The 20,572-nt window shown below is 45.5% G+C and overlaps 1 long non-coding RNA gene across 1 annotated transcript in view; it reads right to left on the bottom strand.

Moving 5' to 3' along the window:
- LOC127487278 (uncharacterized) overlaps positions 1–18,770 on the bottom strand; it is a 53,910-nt gene extending 35,140 nt beyond the window's left edge. The window contains exon 1 of the long non-coding RNA XR_007913986.2: positions 18,660–18,770. This is a non-coding gene — a long non-coding RNA (uncharacterized lncRNA). The remainder of the gene's footprint in view (positions 1–18,659) is intronic.
- Between the last annotated feature and the right edge of the window lie 1,802 nt (positions 18,771–20,572).

Below are 20,572 nucleotides of genomic sequence, written 5' to 3'. Positions count from 1 at the left end.
AAACTTAAAAAACAAAAAGTATTTTACATTTTTGGTTCATTGTAATCTACTTCTTTCTACTTGACTAATTTAAGAAGGCTTCAATATGAATAATTTCATTAGGGCCTCTAATTGTAGTACTGAGATTATATATATGTGTGTGTATATATAACTATATACACCATGCATTCATATAGACATGTGTGTATGCAAACATTCTGCATAAAGCTGGAATTGGTCTGTATCTGTCTCTTTCTCGTTCTTCTTGTTAGCCAGAGGTTTATCATTTTTATTTCTCAGAGCATCTATTTTCAGTTAGGGTTGATTGGCTTTCTAGATTTCGGATTTTGACTTTCTAATTGCTTTCCTTCTGAGGCAGGAGGCAGCCCACCGCGGGGACTGAAGCAGAGCAGCCTCCTAAGTAGGTCCACGCTGGGAGAACCGCCGTGCGCCCCTAGGGGCGTGGAGTGGAGCGAGCAGCGCTACAAGCCGCCTGGGCTCTTTGTCTCGCTGTGATTTCCGGAGCCCAGCTTGGGGCAAAGCTGAGGGAAGAACTGACTCAGCTTCTGCCTAATGCTGTTCCCTGATGGGAGGCCCAGGTATGGGGAACAGCAATCCAAGGCCCTAGGAGGATTGTGCCTGCTTCAGGCCAAGGTCAGCATGCTGGAAGGAAGGTTCCCATCTGGAAGGCACAGCAGCACCAGTGCACTGCCGAATAAAAAGGGGGCAGGCGTGAGGCTTCGAGACAAGAGCCTGGCCAGGGTCGGATATTCAGAGACCCAACTTGCAAACTCCCAGTACACAACAGGGATGCTGGGATACCAGCAGGCAATGCGTCACAACAGCTCACGGTCCGTACGTGAATGACTCAAGGAGCGGGATTCACAAAGATGACAGTCCACGGGCATCCCTTGGGATTGTGTAGTGCTGTGAGTGTCACTGGGCTGGGATCTGAATGGGACAGCAGTCCCGCTGGGCAGCTGCCCACAGAAGAGAGGACTAAGGCAGGCTCGTAGACATGTCAACTGGGCAACTGCACGAGGGTATGAGGGATACTGCAGACTCAGAGTGCTACCGAGTTCTTTTTTAAAAAAATTATTTATTTGAAGGGCAGAGTTACAGAGAGGCAGAGGCAGAGAGAGAGAGAGAGGTCTTCCATCCTCTGATTCACTCCCCAAATGGCTGCAATGATCGGAGCTGAGGTGATCTGAAGCCGGGAGCCAGGAGCTTCTTCCAGGTCTCCCACGTGGGTGCAGGGGCCCAAACACTTGAGCCATCTTTCACTGCTTTCCCAGGCCATAGCAGAGAGCTGGGTCAGAAGTGGAGCAGCGTGGACTTGAACTGATGCCCATGTGGGATGCCGGCGCTGCAGATCAGGACTTTAACCTGCTGCGCCACAGCACCGGCCCCAATACAGAGTTCTGTGCTCAGCCCAGGTGCATAGTCCAACACAGCAGACTCATTCCAAACCTCGTCTGAGATGATGAGAGGTTTCTGCTGGGCTCTAAGCCCTAGATGAGCCCAGGAAATGGGTTGAGCATAAACCCAGGTGAAAAGGTCTAGAAGAATCGAGGTAGAGAACGGGACCCTGTCTTCTTCCTAAGGGTCAGGCTCTAAGACCCCAACAGGACACGTGCTATCTTTTCCCTCCCCCTTTTTCTTCAGTTCTTTCCTTCACACTTCCTTTTGCATTCATTCTTTTCCTTTGTTGGTGCCTCAGCCGGGTTTTGATGCCCCGAACTCTGGGGTGGTCTCTCTTGGTGCCAAGAAACTCATCACATCCTGTTACCACCCCCTGAGCAGGGCTGCCCAGAGACTCTGCAAGACACTTATCTGCCCCTGAACAGTGCTATCTGCTGCTGGGAGGGGATTAGAGCAACTGCTAAGTAGAGCAGCCCAGCCCGTAATGGTCCTGTGGAGGCGGGCAGAGTGTCTGATGGTGATGGCTGTGAAGCTAGGTCTGATAAGGTCTTCACCCGCATTGCCTGCAATCCCAAAGCAGCTGGTTCTGCAGCTGCTGCGGAGTCTGGCACCCTCCATGCTGCTGCATGCAAAGAGCAAATTCAGGTGTTGGGGGAACTCCAAGGAGGCAGGAAACAGCTTGACCGAGATGAGCTAGCTCTCTCTCTCTCTCTCTCTGCATATCCAAGTGGGTCTGCAGAATGGAAAAATCTGGGAACAGGCAGTATTGAGGGCAGGGGAATAGACTGACCAAGTTTGCTTCAATGAGCTCCAAAACGGGAATGAATAGGACATGACAACCCTTCCTGAAAACGGGACCCTTGTCAAGTGAGACAACCCTCAGGAATTGGCTGAACAGCCCACAGCAGGGCACCTGGCCTCATGATCACTTGGCAATCAGAGGCTCTGAGATGGGAGCCCAGCTACATTCTGAAAGAAGAGTCAAAGCCTCATGAGTTATTATTCCTGAGGCAATGGCTTAAACTTTTCCCTCATTGCTTGGAGCAATGAGTTCTTGAGTTCCCGCTGTGAGGGATCAACTGGAAGCTGGAAACTTCTCGGCACTGCTCTCTCCTCGCGGGGCCTCTGGTGAGGGTTGATGAGCCTTGGAAGTTCTCGGGCACAAGCACCAAGCTGTAGGGCAGCAGCAGACACACACTTGAGTCTGAACGTCCACTTGGCCCACATAGAGCTATGGGTTTTGATCTAAGCACTCAGACACCTTGAGATAAGGTTGTTTGTGTGAAGGTTGATGGAGGACAGCTGTGTGACTGCGCCTCGCACCGTGCCTGGGTGATGTCAGGCAATCAGGAGACAGGCATTGCCCTCTGCTTTCCTTTTAAAAATCTCTGTGGTCCCTGAAAGCAACACAGCCCATGCAACCTGGGGTGGACTTGGTCCAGGAACATGCAGCTAACCGTGCAGGACTCTAACAAGCTGTGATAGTCTGAATGCAGAGTAGTCACTACTCCATCAGGGAGACACAAGTGAACAATTCAAGTTCATTTATGCACCCAGAAACATTTCTTACCTGTCTGCTTCTCCACTCTCAGGCTCGGAGGTGTGACAATGAGCAAGATAAACATGGTCCATACCTGTGATTACTCAAGGACTTGTGGTCACACGGACTTGAACCCCCAGATCCAAGTGACTTAGATAATAAAAAGGGATCATTGCCTCCCATAACTAGAGAAGCCAAACATAAAGTTGGCTTCAGCAGTGGTTTGATTTCATCCACTCATTGAGGTCATTTGGAACTATTTTCCTCTGTGCTTTGCTGTCCACAGCACCGTGGTGAGCTGAATGTGGTTACACGGTTTCTCTCCCACACGCAGAAGCTCCTCTAAGAGCCGAGCTCTCTCTGTCTCTGACAGGTCCTAGCTGAGCCACACGCATTCCTGACCACACTGTGGACAGTAGGTGGATGTGTGCTGATTAGTTTCGCCGGGACCTATATTCCCTACTCTAAGAGCTGGAATACAGCTGGCCAGGGGCCGAGAATCCACGGATGGAGGACGAGGAACAGAGGTGCCCAACAAACTAAGAGTGGGTAGAAAGAGAAACAAGGTAGTGGTGCTGGGCAGTCAAAGCCAGAACAGCCTCCTTCCTGTCCTCATTGCGCTTCTGGTCAAGTTTGGCACTTTACAAAGTGGACTTCCTTTAACACAGGAAGTAGAGTTTTGTATTGCTTTCCTGGGGATAAAGTGTGTGTTAAGAAAGACTAATGTAACTTCACATTTAATTATGGAGTCATTTAATAAATTGAATTGCTAATCTATTCACTAAGTGCCTCTGGGATCTTTGGGACAGGGAGGAAAGTGTGAAACTGGAGCACTATTATTAAGGAGCCAATGGTACAATACCTACAATATTTTATTCACTTAGAAAATGACAGATGCTAAAATGGCACACATGCAAAGTGCTAGGTGAATGCAACAGCCATTGATTTTCACAGGAGTGTGGGTTGCAAATTTTGCTGTGCCTAAGAATCACCTGGGGTTCTTGTTAAAAATGCGGACTTCAAGCCCAGGGGTTCCAGTTCAGGGCTTGAGATGGTACTTGGGGATCTGCTCTTTCTTTAAAGCAACCCTCCAGGCTCTGTGAAGGAAGGGAGTGTCAAAAGCTTGCAGGATTCTGTGAGGAGAATGGAAGCCCTGGGTTCTTTCTTGTCGTTGTAGGATGTGCTGCCTCAGTCAGGATAGGCACTGGGACTGCAATGAAATGAACAGGTCTACCACGTAGGGAGAGAGAGAAGCAGGGGCTTGTAGCAGCATGCATGCCAACAGTCTGCAGGAAGCAGACGACAATCATCCCGAGGGTGTAAAAAGAAAGGGAGTGAAATTGCTATCCCCCAAAAATCACAACAAATACTCTGGTTACTCAGCAGAGAATTCATACTCCATAGAGAAGCTGGCAGATGCTTTAATTTCTTTAAAATAAAGTGTGAGTGGATAAGCAAAAGAAAACCAAACCTGAGCTCTCTCATTTAGAGTGTCACCACATTTTGCTCTGTGTTGATGTAAAACAAAGAGGAGTGAGAATTGCATTGGGAAAACAGGAAATTGGGTTCTGGCACCAGATTACTTCTCAGTGGCTGCATAGCCTTGGGAAATCCCTTGCCTTCTGGAATTTTCTCCGTGATAAAATGAAGCAGTGGGCCAGACAAACTCCAGTGCCCTTTGTTGGGTGACAGAGTATCCCTGCACACACCTCCATGGAGATTGTGCCGTAAATTTAATTTACTCTTTGAGCTGTTCAAAGAAGTGAGGCTAGAAACAAAATACATATTGTACTCAGTGTAAGAGTAACGGTGCGTTTTCTAATTATCCACTCAAGCTGTGTAACCACAGTGAAATTTACGATGAGAAGAGCACATCCATCGGGCTGATCGGGTTGTTGTAAATTAAAATTTACAGTGTCCTTTGTATTAATTTAAAGGCATCCCTCTTGCCACCAGCCCAGAAGTCTTATCAGCATATGAATGAGGTCCATTAACACAACAGGAACTGTAGCACAGAATGTCAGGTAATGTCAAAGGCCTGAGCCAGACTTCTACCCTTGTAAACACTGAGCTTGTACTTAAGCAGAAACTCCTGCTTATTGTCTCTGGCACTGGCCCAGCTGCTCCTCTCTCTGTAGCGGAAGTCGGGGGGACAGAGAGAAAGGTGAGATAAACTTTCCCTCTCCTTGTATTTCCCAAGGACCCCACTGCCCACAAGGGGGTGCTTTACCCCTCTCAAGGCCAACCTAAGTCACCCAGCGTGGCCTAGTGTTCCCTTCAAGGTCATGGTTTCCTTGCACAAAGATTGGTCTCTGCAAATAACAGTTAACAAGGGATTGCATCATAGGCAAATTCCTAAGTGCATTTTAAATATGATCCAACTTCAGAGAGGAGCAGGAAAAGCTAGCTCTTGAGCCCCTAGCTAGGCTCAATATGAGATCTAGGCTAATAACATTGCTAAAATTTTTCTTAATTCTTCTAATTCACCTGAAAATTAGGCATCATTTCCTATAGAACTGAAGCTCAAGGAATTTAAGGGGCTTGTCAAAGGTCAGATATAACTAAGAATTCATGTCTGCATCCATTTGACTCCAAGGCATGTAATCATTCCATTATGACCCACTGCTTGAAAAATAAAAAAGAAGAAAAATCCACAGTGTGGCTTCACAGCACGCCATCCACCCGAATCACTCCTCCTTCTAACGTAATGTGCGTAGCTCTCATTGCGTCCAAGCTTAGCATGCATTTTCTTTCTTTCCACTTTGAGTAGCTATAGTGACATACATTATTAGACCAGAACGATGTGAGAGCTGGGAAAATTTCAGGACAAAAGGTTCTAGTTTTTTCAGAGACTTTTATAATTAAATACTTTCACATGTTGAATGCTCAACAGAATAGTTAAGATTTATTGATTCAATGTAATATCTTTAAATTATTTTTAATACCTATGTAGTAAGACAAATGCTTTCTTTCAAGGCAAAAAAAAAAAAAAAAAACAACGAAGTTTATTTGAAAGCCAGCCAGCCAGCCAGACAGGGAGAGACCTTCCATCTGCTTATTCGCTTCCTAAATGCCGCTCCACCATAGCCTGGGCTGGGCCGAACTGAACCCAGGAGTCTGGGACTCAGTCTGGGTCTCCCATATAGGTATCAGGGGCCCAAGTACTTTAGCCATCACTTGGGCAGCATGAGGTCTCCCAGAGTACACATTTCCAGGAAGCTGAGTGGGAAACAGAAAAGCCAGGACTGGAACCAGGCACTCCAATATGGGAAGCAAGCATCTCAGGGGTGTCTTCACTATTGGGTGAAACGCCCACCTCCGCTGTACAACAATCCTGTGTAAAACTCCATAGTGGTCTGAGAAGCTTCCACAGCCTTGGCAGCTCATGACAAGAGCCTCAAGTGATCACTGACGTCATAAATAACGGTGTCAATTGTTAGCAACAGGAGTCACTGTGCACTTGCTCCCCATGAAGGATCTCTGTCCTTAATGTGTTGTACTATGCAAATTAACTACTACTCAAACAGTACTTTATACTTTGTGTATCTGTGTGGGTGCAAACTGTTGAAATATTAGTATATACCAAGTTGATCTTCTGTATATAAAGATAATTGAAAATGAATCTTGATGAATGAGATGGGAGAGAGAGTAGGAGATGGGATGGTAGCGGGTGGGAGGTAGGTTATGGGGAGGAGAGAAGCTGCTATAATCCAAAAGTTGTACTTTGGAAATTTATATTTATTAAATAAAAGTTTTTAAAAAAAACTCCATAGTGGGCTTTGCATTGGAACTAAACTGTCCTTTTCCTACGTGACTTGGATTTTAATAAAGAGTTTGACAACTCAGCTGTGGACCTCCATGTAGGTACGCTTGAGACATGTGAATGGAACAGACCTACAACACCTTCTCCACTATCTCAAGAGCTCTGAAAATTAAATATTTAAAAATGAATTATGGAAACTTCCTCAGGATAAAAAAATGAACTGAGAATACCCATTTTGGATTTGATGAGAATGACTGCTACCACCAGATCCTTTGGGGATGGCTATGAGAGATATAGTATATGTGCACATTGTCCCTCTAAAAATCTGCATTCAATAGAGATGACCTGGTAACCAATAGGATATTGCAAAAAGAAATCCCGATTTGCGACTTAGAAGACTAGGTCGTGAGAAACGTCACTATTCCACCTGACTTGGACCATTTGTGGAAAGCCAGATGCCTTGTTGGGAGGCCATGGCCTGAACCTGAGCCCTCCTGCCAACTGCCTTGCGAGTAAAGTACCTTGGAAGCGACCCTCCAGCTCTTGTCAAACCATCTTATGATGGCCTCCCGGCTCCCATCCTGACTGCAGCTCCATGAGACCCAGAGCTAGAGCTACACAGCTGAGTCATTTCCAAAGTTTGGATCCGTAGATACTTTGTGGGCTGATACCTGCTATTATTGTGTAAGCCACTCAGTTTTGGCTAAAAAGCAAGTATATTCGTTTTGTTCAAGTTGTAGCAAATTACCTGGTACTGCGGTTCAATTGTAGAAATGTAGTTGAATACATTCATTGGGCTACGTAAGGAATAAAACACTTAAATAGGCAATTTTGGAAGGAACTTTCAAATTCTGTAGAACACAGAATAACTGAGTGGACTATCCAGGGAAAGACGGTGCCTCCTTATGTACAGAAGCCTCAAATCTTTGTATATCCTGGGCTCTTTACTTGGCTTTTTTTGGCTACAGATTCCTCATTTTCTGCAAACTAAGGGTAATTAGATTACTCAGTCCAAAGTAGGAAACACAGCATAATTGAAAGGTAGAAGATCTGTTTTTTAATTCAAACTCAAAATCACTATTAGTGCCTATCATTCTTCTGAATAGGTACAGAAAACATTTATTTGTGGAAAATAATCCAAAAAGTAATTAACTTTTATTCATATGTAAATTACTCTAATTAGTTTGATTTTCTGTGCTATTACCAAGTTCTATTTTTGATAAGATTGATAGCTTTTCCTTGCTTCTAAGAAGCAGGCCAAAAAAGGGAATGTAAACAAATATATAACATTCTTTAAACCAGAGAAAATTCAAGCTTCATTGTAGCACAATGTGACATAAAATGACAACTAAATCTGTTGAAAAGTATCATTCATTCCACAAGCAAATAAAACTAATCATAATGTTGCCTCAAACCCTTTTAGAACAAGGAAGAATATTACATTTTGGTAATTTGGCATACTTTTATGCATTTTTATATACAGTATATTTTTGTAGTTTGATTCATTATGCAGCAACTTAAAGTTTTAAGTTGGTGACTAGAAAACAATAAACATCTCTGACCTCAGTTTCTGAAGATCAGAAATCTGGGAGCAGCTGAACTGGGTGGGTTTTCTTAAGACATTGTGGTCCAGTTATCAGCCATCTGAAGCCTTGACAGGACTGGAGGAGCTGTTTTCCAGATGGTTCTCACACATGGTTATTGTCAGAAGGCTTTGGTTCTTGACCACAACTCCCCAAGGATTGCTTGGGTATCACGTGTAGCTGGCTTCCTACAAGATCTATAAGAGGCAGGAAGCAGGGGACTGCAATGTCTTTTCTGACCCCTCTCAGAAGTCCTATGTTGAATGATGAGCAAGATATAGAACTAAGTGTGCTGAACAACCAGAGACTTCTCTCTGCAAGTCATTTACCGTTGCAGAATGTAGAAGGGTACTTCAGAAGTTCATGGGGTAAAAATGGACATCAAAAGATGTGTTTATTTGGTGTAAAAATTTTTGAGACCCTTGCATAATTTTTTGATAAATGTATTTTCTATGAAATTCCTAAAGAGCCCTTATATTTCCAGGAAATTGCTCGTCTTAGCAATGGGATATAATAGAAAGCTCTCTCAATTTTCCTCCAAAATCTCCTTTATCAACCAGGCTTAATGTGTAATATGCAGCACCTGGAGGCCCATTTATTTTGGCAAAAGGAAATTAGCTTTAAAATGGGTTAACACCTTAATGTGTATACATTTATTGAGGTCTTACTTGGTCTCATAACTAGTTGAGAGGAAAGGTATGAGACAAGCATATTTGATGAGGAGGTGGACTTAGTTGGGGAGATGGTGTGTGTAGGGCAGTGTTGGAGAACCAGGGGTACTTTGTTTTCCTAGGGTAGATACCCAGCTCAGCAGGGTACTAACCAGGAAGGTGAAATGGAGACTGCAAAAATGACTTCTTTTCCCTGAAGCTGTGTGTAGTGAAGAATGAAATACTAAAAATGTGTGGATGAAGTCTCTGGACCATTGACCACACTAGTCTTGGTGGGCAATGAGCTGCAGATATGATATAGCATCATGGCGCTGGGAGACACAGGGTCAGGAGTTTGAACCTACAACAGGCTCAGGAAAACAAGTGTAGAAATGGAATGTTCCTTTTTAGTCATCTCAGTTCATTCTAAGCAATAAACAAACTGCAGATTTGGGACTAATTTGGGTTTGGAGAATAAACTGTAAGACTAAATCAGTAAAAAAAAAAAAAAAACACATATCATTGGTAGACTTCATGTAGACTTCAAGTTAGGGTTCTGTCTAGTGCTGAAATATGCTCAAAGAAAATCAACAGACTGCTTAGAATTTCTAGAAGGACCGGCACAAAGCCAGATTAGTAGGATTAATTCATCAATGAACAAATGATATTGCACATCACAGAGTCAAGAAGTTCCAGGCAACCATGAGCTCACCAGTGGAGCATAATAAGGTTGAAAAAGTGAACCTTCTAGGAACTGAAATGTTCAAGTACTTGGGTGAAGACTTCAAAATAGTTGCTTCAAGGAAACTCAACAAACCTCAAAACAACACAGAGAAACAGTTTAATATTCTAACAGAAATTTGATGCATGGAAGTATAACTAAACAAAATCAAACAGAAATCCTTCAACTGAAAAGTTTAGTAAGTGAAAGTAAAAACACAATGAGCTTGAAGACACTATCTGACAAGACACACATCTGATCCAGCTCCTTGCTCATGGCTTGGAAAAGCAGCAGGAGACGGCCCAAGTATTTAAGCCCCTGCCAGCCACGGAGGAGACTTGGAAGGAGTTCCAGGCTCCCTGCTTCAGACTGGACCAGCCTTGACCATTGCAGCAATCTGGGAAGTGAATCAGCAAGTCTCTATCTCTTCCTCCCTCCCTCCCTCCCTCCCTCCCTCCATCCCTCTCTACAACTCTGCCTTTCAAGTAAAATAAATTTTTTTGAGAAATAAGAAAGCACAGTTAACAAGTAAGTTTATATTTTTGTGCAAAAATTTCTGAAATTCATGCATACAAGCGGTTTTAAAAAGAAAGAATCAAGTGGAATGAAGAAAGCTTACAAGACCAATGGGACAAAATGAAAACAGCAAATTTCCTGCTGCGATTCAACAGGGAGTTGAGGGTTCCAAAGGGGTAGAAATCATATTCAAGAAGATAATGACAGAAAATTCTCCAAACTGGGCAAAAGATATAACTACTCAGGCATCCCAAGGCATACTATAATCAAACTCTAAAAGATAAAAAATAAAGAGAAGATTCTCAAAACTGTGAGAGAAAAGAAGCAAATAACACAAACATGTTTCCCAGTTCACCAGACTGCAGACTTACTAGCAGCAAGCATACAGGCCAATAAAGAAAGGGATGAGACTTTTACTGTGCTGAAGGAAAAAATAAGTGCCTGCTAAGAACACTGAACCCAGTAAAGCTATCCTTCAGATAAGAGGGAGATATAAGGACATTCCCAGATAAAAGCTGTAAGAAGTTATTACCACTACGCCTGTAATATAATAAATGTTAGAGGCCAGCATTGTAGAGCAGCAAGTACTGGCAATAGTATACTGGCATCCCACATGGGCACCAGTTCATGTCCTGGCTGCTCCACTTCTGATCCAACTCCCTGCTAGTGCCCACAGGAAGAAGCGGAAGATGTCCCAAGTACTCGTGCCCCTGCCACCAACGTGGGAGATCCAGGTGTATCTCCTGGCTCCTGACTTCAGCCTGGCCCAATCCTGGCTATTGCAGCCACCTGAGGAACGAACAAGCAGATAGAAGATCTCTCTCTCTCTCTCTCTCTCTCTCTCTCTCTCTCTCTCTCTCTCTCCTCTTATTTTAAATAAACAAATAAATATTTTTTAAAGAAAAGTCAAAGCCATTCTTCAAACTGAAAGAAAACAACGCTATTAAGAAGAGTAAATCAGCAGGCAGAAATCTCACTGGTGAGAACGCTCTAATATTACACATGTGCTATGTGTGAGCTATTTGTATCTTTAGTGTGAAGCTGAGAAAAGTTATACTTACCATATTGGAATATTAGAAGATGGACAATACAGAAAGAATAAGCAAATTCAGCAAAGCTCATAAATTTGGTGCCAACATTATATACCGATTATGAGTCACCTGAAAAAGCAATCAAGACAATAATCTCATTTTTAAAAAATATTTATTTATTTGAAAGGCAGTTACAGGGGCCGGTGCTGTGGCTCACTGGTTAATCCTCCGCTCGCAGCTCCCGCATCCCATATGGGCACCGGGTTCTAGTCCCAGTTGCTCCTCTTCCAGTCCAGCTCTCTGCTGTGGCCTGGGAGGGCAGTGGAGGATGGCCCAAGTGCTTGGGTCCTGCACCCACATGGGAGACCAGGAGGAAGCACCTGGCTCCAAGCTTCAGATCGGCATAGCTCTGGCCGTAGTGACCATTTAGGGAGTGAACCAATGGAAGGAAGACCTTTCTCTCTGTCTCTCTCTCTCATGGTCTGTAACTCTACCTGTCAAACAAACAAACAAACAAACAAAAAAAAAAAAAAAGAAAAAAAGAAAGGCAGTTACAGAGAGGCAGAGTTAGAAAGAGAGAGGTCTTCCATTTGCAGGTTCACTCCTCAAATGGCCTCAACAGCTGGAGCTGGGCGGATCTGAAGCCAGGAGCCAAGAGCTTCCTTCAGGTCTCCACACAGGCACAGGGGCCCAAGCACTTGGGCCATCTTCTACTGCTTTGCCAGGCCATAGCAGAGAGCTGAATCAGAAGTGGAGCAGCTGGGAACTGAACTGGCACCCACATGGGATGCAGGCACTACAGGCAGCAGCCCTACCTGCTACGCCACTGCACCAGTCCAGCAATCTCATTCCTAATAGCTAACCAAAAAATACTGATAAAATATCTAGAAAGAAATTTAACAAAAAGAAGTGAAAGATCTCTACAATGAAAACTATAAATAATTTGATGAAAGAAATTGAAGATGATAAAAAGAAATTGAGAATCATCCCATGTTCATGGATTAGAAGAATCAATATTATTAAAATGTGAATACTACCCAAAATGATTTACAGATTTAATGCAATGCCAATGAAAATTCCTATGACATTTTTCATAGAACTAAAAAAAATTACTAAAATTTGAATGGAACCACAATGATCCTGAGCAAAAGGAACAAAGCAGGAGGCATTACATTACTTGACTTTAAAATATATTACAAGTTACAGTATTAAAACATCATGGTTCTGGCCGGCGCCGCAGCTCACTAGGCTAATCCTCCGCCTTGCGGCACCGGCACACCGGGTTCCAGTCCCAGTCAGGGCGCCAGATTCTGTCCCAGTTGCCCCTCTTCCAGGCCAGCTCTCTGCTGTGGCCCAGGAAGGCAGTGGAGGATGGCCCAAGCGCTTGGGCCCTGCACCCCATGGGAGACCAGGAGAAGCACCTGGCTCCTGCCATCGGATCAGCGTGGTATGCCAGCCGCAGTGTGCTGGCCATGGCGGCCATTGGAGGGTGAACCAACGGCAAAGGAAGACCTTTCTCTCTGTCTCTCTCTCTCACTGTCCACTCTGCCTGTCCAAAAAAAAAAAAAAAAAAAAAAAAATCATGGTCTGGAATAAAAACAGAAACATAGACCAACAAGCCAGAACAGAAGTAAGCCCGCACATCTATATCCAGCTGCTGTTTGAGCAAGGTGCTAAGAATACATACTGAGAAAAGGGCTGGGGCCAGTGCTGTGGCGCAGCAGGCTGAAGCCCCAGCCGACAGTGCTGGCATCCCATATGGGCGCCGGTTCTAGTCCCGGCTGCTCCATTTGCGCTCCAGCTCTCTGCTATTACCTGGGAAAGCAGCAGAAGATGGCCCAAGTGCTTGGGCCCCTGCACCCACGTTGGAGACCTGGAGGAAGCTCCTAGCTCCTGGCTCCAGATCGGCTCAGCTCTGGCCATTGTAGCCATTTGGGGAATGAACCAGAAGGTAGAAGACCTCTCTCTCTCTCTCTGGCTCTATTTCTACCTGTAACTGTCTTTCAAATAGATAAATAAAAAAGCGAGAGAGAGAGAAGGGCGGTGTTCAGTAAATGGTGCTGCGAAATGGGTCTCCACATACAGAAGAATGAAATTAGACTCCTGTGTCCTACTATGTAAAAATAACTCAAAATGGCTTAGATACCCAAATATGAGATCCGAAACTTTGAAACTACTCAAAGAAAACAGGAAAAACTCTTCATGACACTGAAATGGGCTAAGATTTTCTAGATGAGATCCCAAAAGCACAGGGAAAAAAAAAAAAAAAAAAAAAAGAGAAACTAAAAGAGCTTCGGCCAGCAAAAGAGAGCATCCTCAGAGTGAAGAGACAACCTACAGGGGAGGAGCAAACATTGGCTCATTACGCAGCTGACGAGGGGCTGCCCAGAATATGTAAGGAACTCAAATAACTCAGTAGTCTAAAAAAATGAAAGAAACCAAATCCACTTAAAAACTGGCAGTAGATAGAAACATAAATTTCTCAAAGGAAGACATACAAATTACCAACAGGCCCATGAAAAAACACTCCACATCACTAAAAACCAGGAAAATGCAAATCAAATCCACCACGACAAAACTCTCATTCTAGGTAGATGGGCTACTCTTCAAAAAGACACAAGATAGCAAAGATGCTGACAAAATGTAGAGAAAAGGGAACGGTTGTACATGTTGGTGGGATTGTAAACTAGTACAGCCATGTGGAAAAGAGTACACAGGTTCCTCAAGAATCTAAGAAAAAAACTTCCATATGACCCAGCCATGCCACTCCTGGTGCATACATTTGCATGCCATGTGTATTGCAGCAGTAGTCACAGTAGCCAAGAAATGGAAGGAAACCGAAGGGTAAAGCCATGGGCAAGAGACAAAGGAAATGTACAAATGCACAGGGGAGCTTGCACCTACTCAGCCATGGAAAGCCGGCTGTCTTGTCACTGGCAACAACATCGAAGGCCCCGGTGGGAAGAGAAATAAACAAAGTGCAGAGAGACAAGATTGCATGATCTCAATCACAGGTGCAAGTCTAAAAAAACATGGACACAATGGTGCTGTCCAGAGTCTGAGGAGAAAAGCGCTGGGGTTGGGTAAGGTTGATTAATGATTAGGAGGTTGTAGCTAGACGGGAATAAGCAGTTTTGTTGTTCTATTGCACAATATGCCAATTATAGATAATGTGAACGTACTCTATATTTTGCTATGAAAAAGATTGGAAAATAGGACTTTGGATGTTTTCGTTGTAAAGGAAGGTTAAATGTTTGAAGAGATAGATGTATTTTTAGTCTCCAGGCACCGCAACATCAAATAGCACCCCATAAATACTCACAACTTTGATGTCTGAAAACTTCAGGAAAAAAAGTTGCCTTTTCTCTTTAGCTAAAACCACTCTGTAACTTGCAGCACCCAACTGTAATTGAGACCACTCTTGCTTGTGTTTAGAAACCACCACATGCTTCCCCTTGTGTCTCTTTCTTGCCTCTAGCCGCTAATGCTCCCTCTGTAAGATGACATTTTCTCCACACAATGGTAATCAGAGCTCCATCCTGTTCACCGACTCAGCAGCGAGAGTGTGTTTGTTCCAGTGCTGATGGGAGCAAAGGATGAGAAAATAGATGGCTGGCAGAAAGAACAGAGGGCACATTTCCATCCGAGTTACACCCAGCCCTCCAAATCAGTGTTGTTTCAGATAATATTTTCCCTAGATTGCAGAGTATGGATGTAGCTTGGCTTCTCATAGATCTTTCTGTGTTTGCGTTTGAGAAATAGTATTCATCCGCCCACCCCTCCTTCCTGTCCCCAGATGTTTGTACCCAGGGGCCATGATGAGAATGATGTCTGCAATGTGGAGGCAGGCAGAGGCATGGGCTGGCACACCAGGGGGCCGGTGGGGTCCATGGCCTGTCCATGCGCTATCACTAAGTCCTCAGTAAAACCGTGTTACGTGCTAAAGGAATTTAAAGAGGTGGCATGGATTCCCTCCCGAGGGATTGCCGCTGGGAGGCCCAACAGACACAGACCGATGGGGAAACAGCCACGAGACAACTCTCTCACCAACTGTTTCCAAACACTGAAAGGAGAAGTTTGATCGCTTTGAGGGAAAAGACTACGGCGTTAGCAGCCTTCTGCGCTGTATGTGTACCCTTCGGGTCACAGCCCACATACATCCTGGCTCCAGAAGCCCTAGAAACGGCTAGCAATAACATCAATCTTCAACCAGCCAATGAGAAAGGACCTGAGACCGATCAACACAGATCCAGTTGTCAGGAAAATCTCCACCTATTCTTCAGCTTGGAGGCGGCATCTTCTCTGCTGGTTAAGAAGTTAATTCCTACGTGCCCCTTTCATTTCATTATTCATGCAACACAAATTGAATGGCTTAGCTGTTTCAATAGAGATTAATTACATTAGGCACGAAGCACATTTCCAGTTCAGCCCATGGTTTCTACTTCATTTAATTCATTATCCCATGTGCAATCCTGCGGCATCCTGAAGATAACGGCTAATTTCAATCCCATATGTCTTCTTCAGTGCTCTCTCCCCTTTCTTTTGGGTGCCTCTATGAAAGAGTCTAGCTAGAACAAAAGGAAAATGCAGTGCATGCTCAGACCAAAGGGGTTTTCTCCTGCAAGCTTTTGTCTTCCTTTATTTTATTGTTGTGTTTGCTGCTTGTCCGGAGGCATCTCCTGACGCTGTTTCTGCTCTAGTGTAGTGGGAAACACCTGCATGGAGAGCGGAGTGATTGGCTGAAGGGCCTGGACTGGGCTGCCCCGGATGTGGAGGGAGGCCCACTGCTGGCCCGAGTCTGAGAGGAAGACGCTGTGGTTAATTAGGCCTTCAGGTGCCAGGCAGATCTGGTTACCTTGGCATCCCCCAGCAAGAAGACAATTCAGCTGCACATATCTGTGTGCAAGCTTTCCTAAGACTTCTAAAAGGTGGCTGTTACCAAGATACTCAACTCCACTTCTTTGCAGCTGTGAGCTCAGGGCTGTAGCACTGAGGAACAGCCTCAAGTCTAGACAGCCGGATTTCTTAGGAAAAGGAAGCTAAAATGCCCAACAGCTAGAATGCTCTAAGCAACTGGGAAACTTTTCTCCCCCGGGGTCCAGATTTCAGACTGGGGAGCAAGGAGAGGGAGCTAGAGCCTGTTCTGTGTGCTTACACCTAGAGAGAGATTTGCCTAGGACACAGAGATCCATGGCAACCCACAAGGACCACCTGAGTAGGGAAGCACACATAATGGAAACTTCATTTGTATTCAGTTTAGCCAAGGAAACAAAAAACAAAGAATGGATTCTTTACCTTTGCGTCTCCAAAAAAAAAAAAAAAAACAAACAAAAAAAAACAACCCCTGGGCCTTGTGATTGAGTCCAGAAAGTCTTTCATGTATTTTCATTTCCCAGCTCAATTCCAGTTTACGTCTGAGAAGTTTACTCGGCAATAAGAGTTCAAAGTCAGTACCCCTTGGGGGAGGATAATGAATTTTCTGGAAAATCTCCTTTTGCTGTGGGGGCGGGGAGAGCTCTAAATCAGACAGCAAATATCTCTCAGGAAGGCTTTCGGCCCAACTCCCTACCCTTCCCCCACCCTCGCTATTTTGCTTGCAAACCCGAAAGCGCCTGGATGATTTCTATGCTGAGCGCGGGAATGCGTTTCTGGATTCTTTTTGCAACTTCTGCCAACACATCACAAGAGAAAGGGCAAGATAATAAGGAACCATCTAAAGACAATCAAACCACCATTAGTCCCCGAGTCCTCCCACACACAATAAACATTAGCTGTAGCTACAGTTCACAGATGTTCACAACGGCTGCCTCGCAACAGTGCTCTTCTTGGTAAGGTGATTCCACCAGGGTGGCAGAGAGACAACTGGGTACCAGACACGCCTGCTTTCTGCCAAAAAGGTGCATCAGCAGGATTGGTCCTGTGTTTTTTTGTCAACACATCACCCTTTACCTGTCCCCCTTGAGTCATTAAAAGTGAAAATACAGGAGAGTCTGACAGAGACCTACACCAGAAATGTGTCCCCGGAGCCTGGAGCCATCTGGAAGAGACACAAATCTGGGTCTGCTGCTGTCAGGGGCGTGGCACCCGCCCTTCCGCCTCATTCCTCCGGCAGCCCTAGTCTCTCCAAACCACGGTTCCTTGGGGGACACGAGTTGCATAACAGCGATGTGGCAGGCACCGGAGACGAATTTTAAATAGTTCATTAGTATAGAAAGCCAGTCAGTAGCAAGTGGTGCCCCTTTCCTTGCAAAATGAGGGAATAATGAGCTCAGGGAGGAAGAGGTTTAAGTCCCAGAAGTGCTGATCACAACTGATCCCTGAGGTGCACCCAAGCTGGGGCCTGCTGGGCCCTGAAGCCGTGGAGAAGCATCCACACCCACACAAAGGCCTTGTGCAGAGGCTTCCTCTTGAACCTGACCTGCATGCCGAGAAATGTCTCTGTCTCAGGGCCTTTGCTTAAGGTGACCACTGGCTTCCTTGGAGAGGCATCTTGCTTTGTAAAGAATCAACACGGCCACTTCAAGGTCACAGCCCTCAGCTCTCCGTATCCAGGGACTTCCCGACGGGGCCAGCTCCTTGGGCAGAGGGCTGATTTCTCGGAATGGGATGTGTAGCAGCAGAGGGACAGGTCTGGAGCAGGAATGTGGAATCAACTGTTTTCTGGCCGCCCAACACCTGTCTCTTCCAAGGTCATCCACCTCGGAGTCTTCCGTGGCAGGTAGCAAGGTTAAAAGTGAGCTGGCATTGTTGTGGGGATGGGACCCCCCAGATTATGTTGGGGAGATCGAGAGCCCTGACTAGGCCCGGACTTAGTCTAGGTTCTTGTCTTCTGGGAACGGTGTGGGGACTGTGAGTAGTGGCAGTGAACAGAGAAGGATTTCTTGAAAGGCAAGAGAATACTACACATTCCATTCAGATGTGAATTTGAACAACATCAACAGAGCGCACTGCCCCTACCTAGGCTGAGATCATTACATTGCTAGGGTAGGGTGGGTGGGTGCTTAGGGCAGGGTCTGATTGGAAATCAATGAAGACAAGGCTTGGAGTGAAGCTGCATGTGTGTGTTGATCTCCAAGGTGTCATGGCTTGGCTGCACGATGAGTGGGTATGCTGTCTTCAGCCATACTGAATCAGCATGGAAGACGATGGGATTTGTGTGATACACGTGGCTTGGGTGTGGGTAGTCCTCAGCTCCTTACCCCTAAGGCCTCCCTGGCTTGCCCACGTTAGCACGGGTTGCTCAAACTTCCCAACGTTTTGTCAGAGACTGTTACTAAAAGCAGTGGGTTGGGCATCTTCTGGATTCTGTAAGTCCAGATTTGAAAATACAGTGTTGGATCTCCCACTAGGGAGGAGAAAATACTAGTTCTTTTTCATCTGTGTTGATTTGAGTTTACCGGGGTTGGAAGAGGGGACAAGGGTCAGCATTGTGGCATAGGGAGTAAAGCCATTACCTGTTGCAGTTGATTTCTTCTGTGAATTCGTTCTGAGAGGAGGAGCGTGGTGGGGACAAGAGGCGTGGAGTCACCACACAGACCCCGGGAGTCGGGTGAAAGCAGGCCAGAGGGAGCAGCCCGCAGACTCATTTATTTCAGTTGGTACAACAGCTTAAATAGCCAAGACAGCCAATCCGGTCAAGGGGTGGTTTATGCTCTAACCAATCACATCCTGTTGCCAGGCAGGCTCTGAGGCCACCCAATCACAGCCTGTTGCCAGGCAGGAGCTGTTGCCAGGTGGGTTTCAAAGCCATTCCTGAGTAACTGACGCTCACTTGCCAGTGGCCATCTTGGCATGGCCTTTTCACCTCCTCATTCCACCACAATTACCTGCAATGCTGGTGTCCCATATGGGTACTAGTTTGTGTCCCACTGCTCCACTTGCGATCCAACTCTCTGCTATAGCCTGGGAAAGCAGTGCAGGATGGCCCAAGTGCTTGGGCCCCTGTCACCATTATGGGTGACCCAGAAGAAGCTCTTGGCTCCAGGCTTTACCCTGACCCAGCCCTGGTCATTGCACACACACACTCACACACACACTTACATACACACACAGAGAATATGATATATTGATATATTTTTAAAATATATGATACTTATTTTATATAAATGTTTTTAAAATATGGCTAGATAGGCCAGCGCCATGGCTCAATAGGCTAATCCTCCGCCTGCGGCACTGGCACCCCAGGTTCTAGTCCCGGTCGGGACGCCAGATTCTGTCCCGGTTGCCCCTCTTCCAGGCCAGCTCTCTGCTATGGCCCGGGAGTGCAGTGGAGGATGGCCCAAGTCCTTGAGTCCTACACCTGCGTGGGAAACCAGGAGAAGCACCTGGCTCCTGGCTTCGGATCAGCGTGATGTGCCAGCCACAGTGTGCCAGCCGCGGTGGCCATTGGAGGGTGAACCAACGGCAAAAGGAAGACCTTTCTCTCTGTCTCTCTCTCACTGTCCACTTTGCCTGTCAAAAAAAAAAATGGCTAGTTAGATTTGAGATTACTTTGTCTTCAATGGAGGAAGCCAATGCTGTTATTATTAGTTAAAATTTTATTTAGGTATTTTCAAAATTTATTTGAAAGGCAGGTGGCAGGGGGAGAGTGAGAACTCCCATCATTGATTCATTCACCAAATGCCCACATCAGCCTGAGCTGAGCTAGACTGAAGCCAGGAGGAAACTAAATCCAGGTCTCCCACAGCGGGGGAGGCTGGGACCCAACTAGCAGAACCATCAGTGTTGATTCCCAGGGTGCACATTAGCAGGAAGGTGGAGTCAGAAGCCGAGCCAGCACTGGACCCGGGCACTCCAGTAGGGTATGCAAGCATCCCAAGGGGAGTTTTAATCTTTGGTCAAATGCCCACCCCCATTTTGTTTTTAGAATAGAAGGGATTTTAATGGTAGGGAAAAAAAATCTAAGTTTGGTTGGCCCAGTAGCTTTGCTAAACCTTTATCTATGTTATGTGTGTGTGCGTGAATAATTATCCTAATTGTCCTGCAAGTAGATGGAATTTGGAGAAAGGAGAGGTAAAAACATTGCTTTGAGTTCCAGGCAAAATTTCCTTCTAGTCAAGTCTGTCTGAATTTGTTTTAATGTTTATTTGTTTTTATCTAGTTGAAAGGCAAATCAATGGGGGTTGGGGGAGAGATCTTCTATCCTCTGGTTCACTCCCCGAATTTCCACAACAGCTAGGCCTGGGCCAGGCTGAAGCCAGGAGCTAGGAATTCCACTCCATTCAGGTCTCCCATCTGGGTGGCAGGGGCCCAAGTGCCTGGGCCGTCTTCCACTGGCTCCCAGGGTGTTTCGGCAGGAAGCTGGATTGGAAGCAGAGTAGCTGGGACCCAAACTGAGGCTGTAGGCTTCCCAAAGTGGCAGCTTAAC

This window comes from Oryctolagus cuniculus, chromosome 2, assembly GCF_964237555.1.
Source record: "Oryctolagus cuniculus chromosome 2, mOryCun1.1, whole genome shotgun sequence".
Taxonomy (NCBI): Eukaryota; Metazoa; Chordata; class Mammalia; order Lagomorpha; family Leporidae; genus Oryctolagus; species Oryctolagus cuniculus.
The sequence above is the reverse complement of the archived record's forward strand: the minus strand, read 5'-3'. Positions and strand labels throughout refer to the sequence as shown.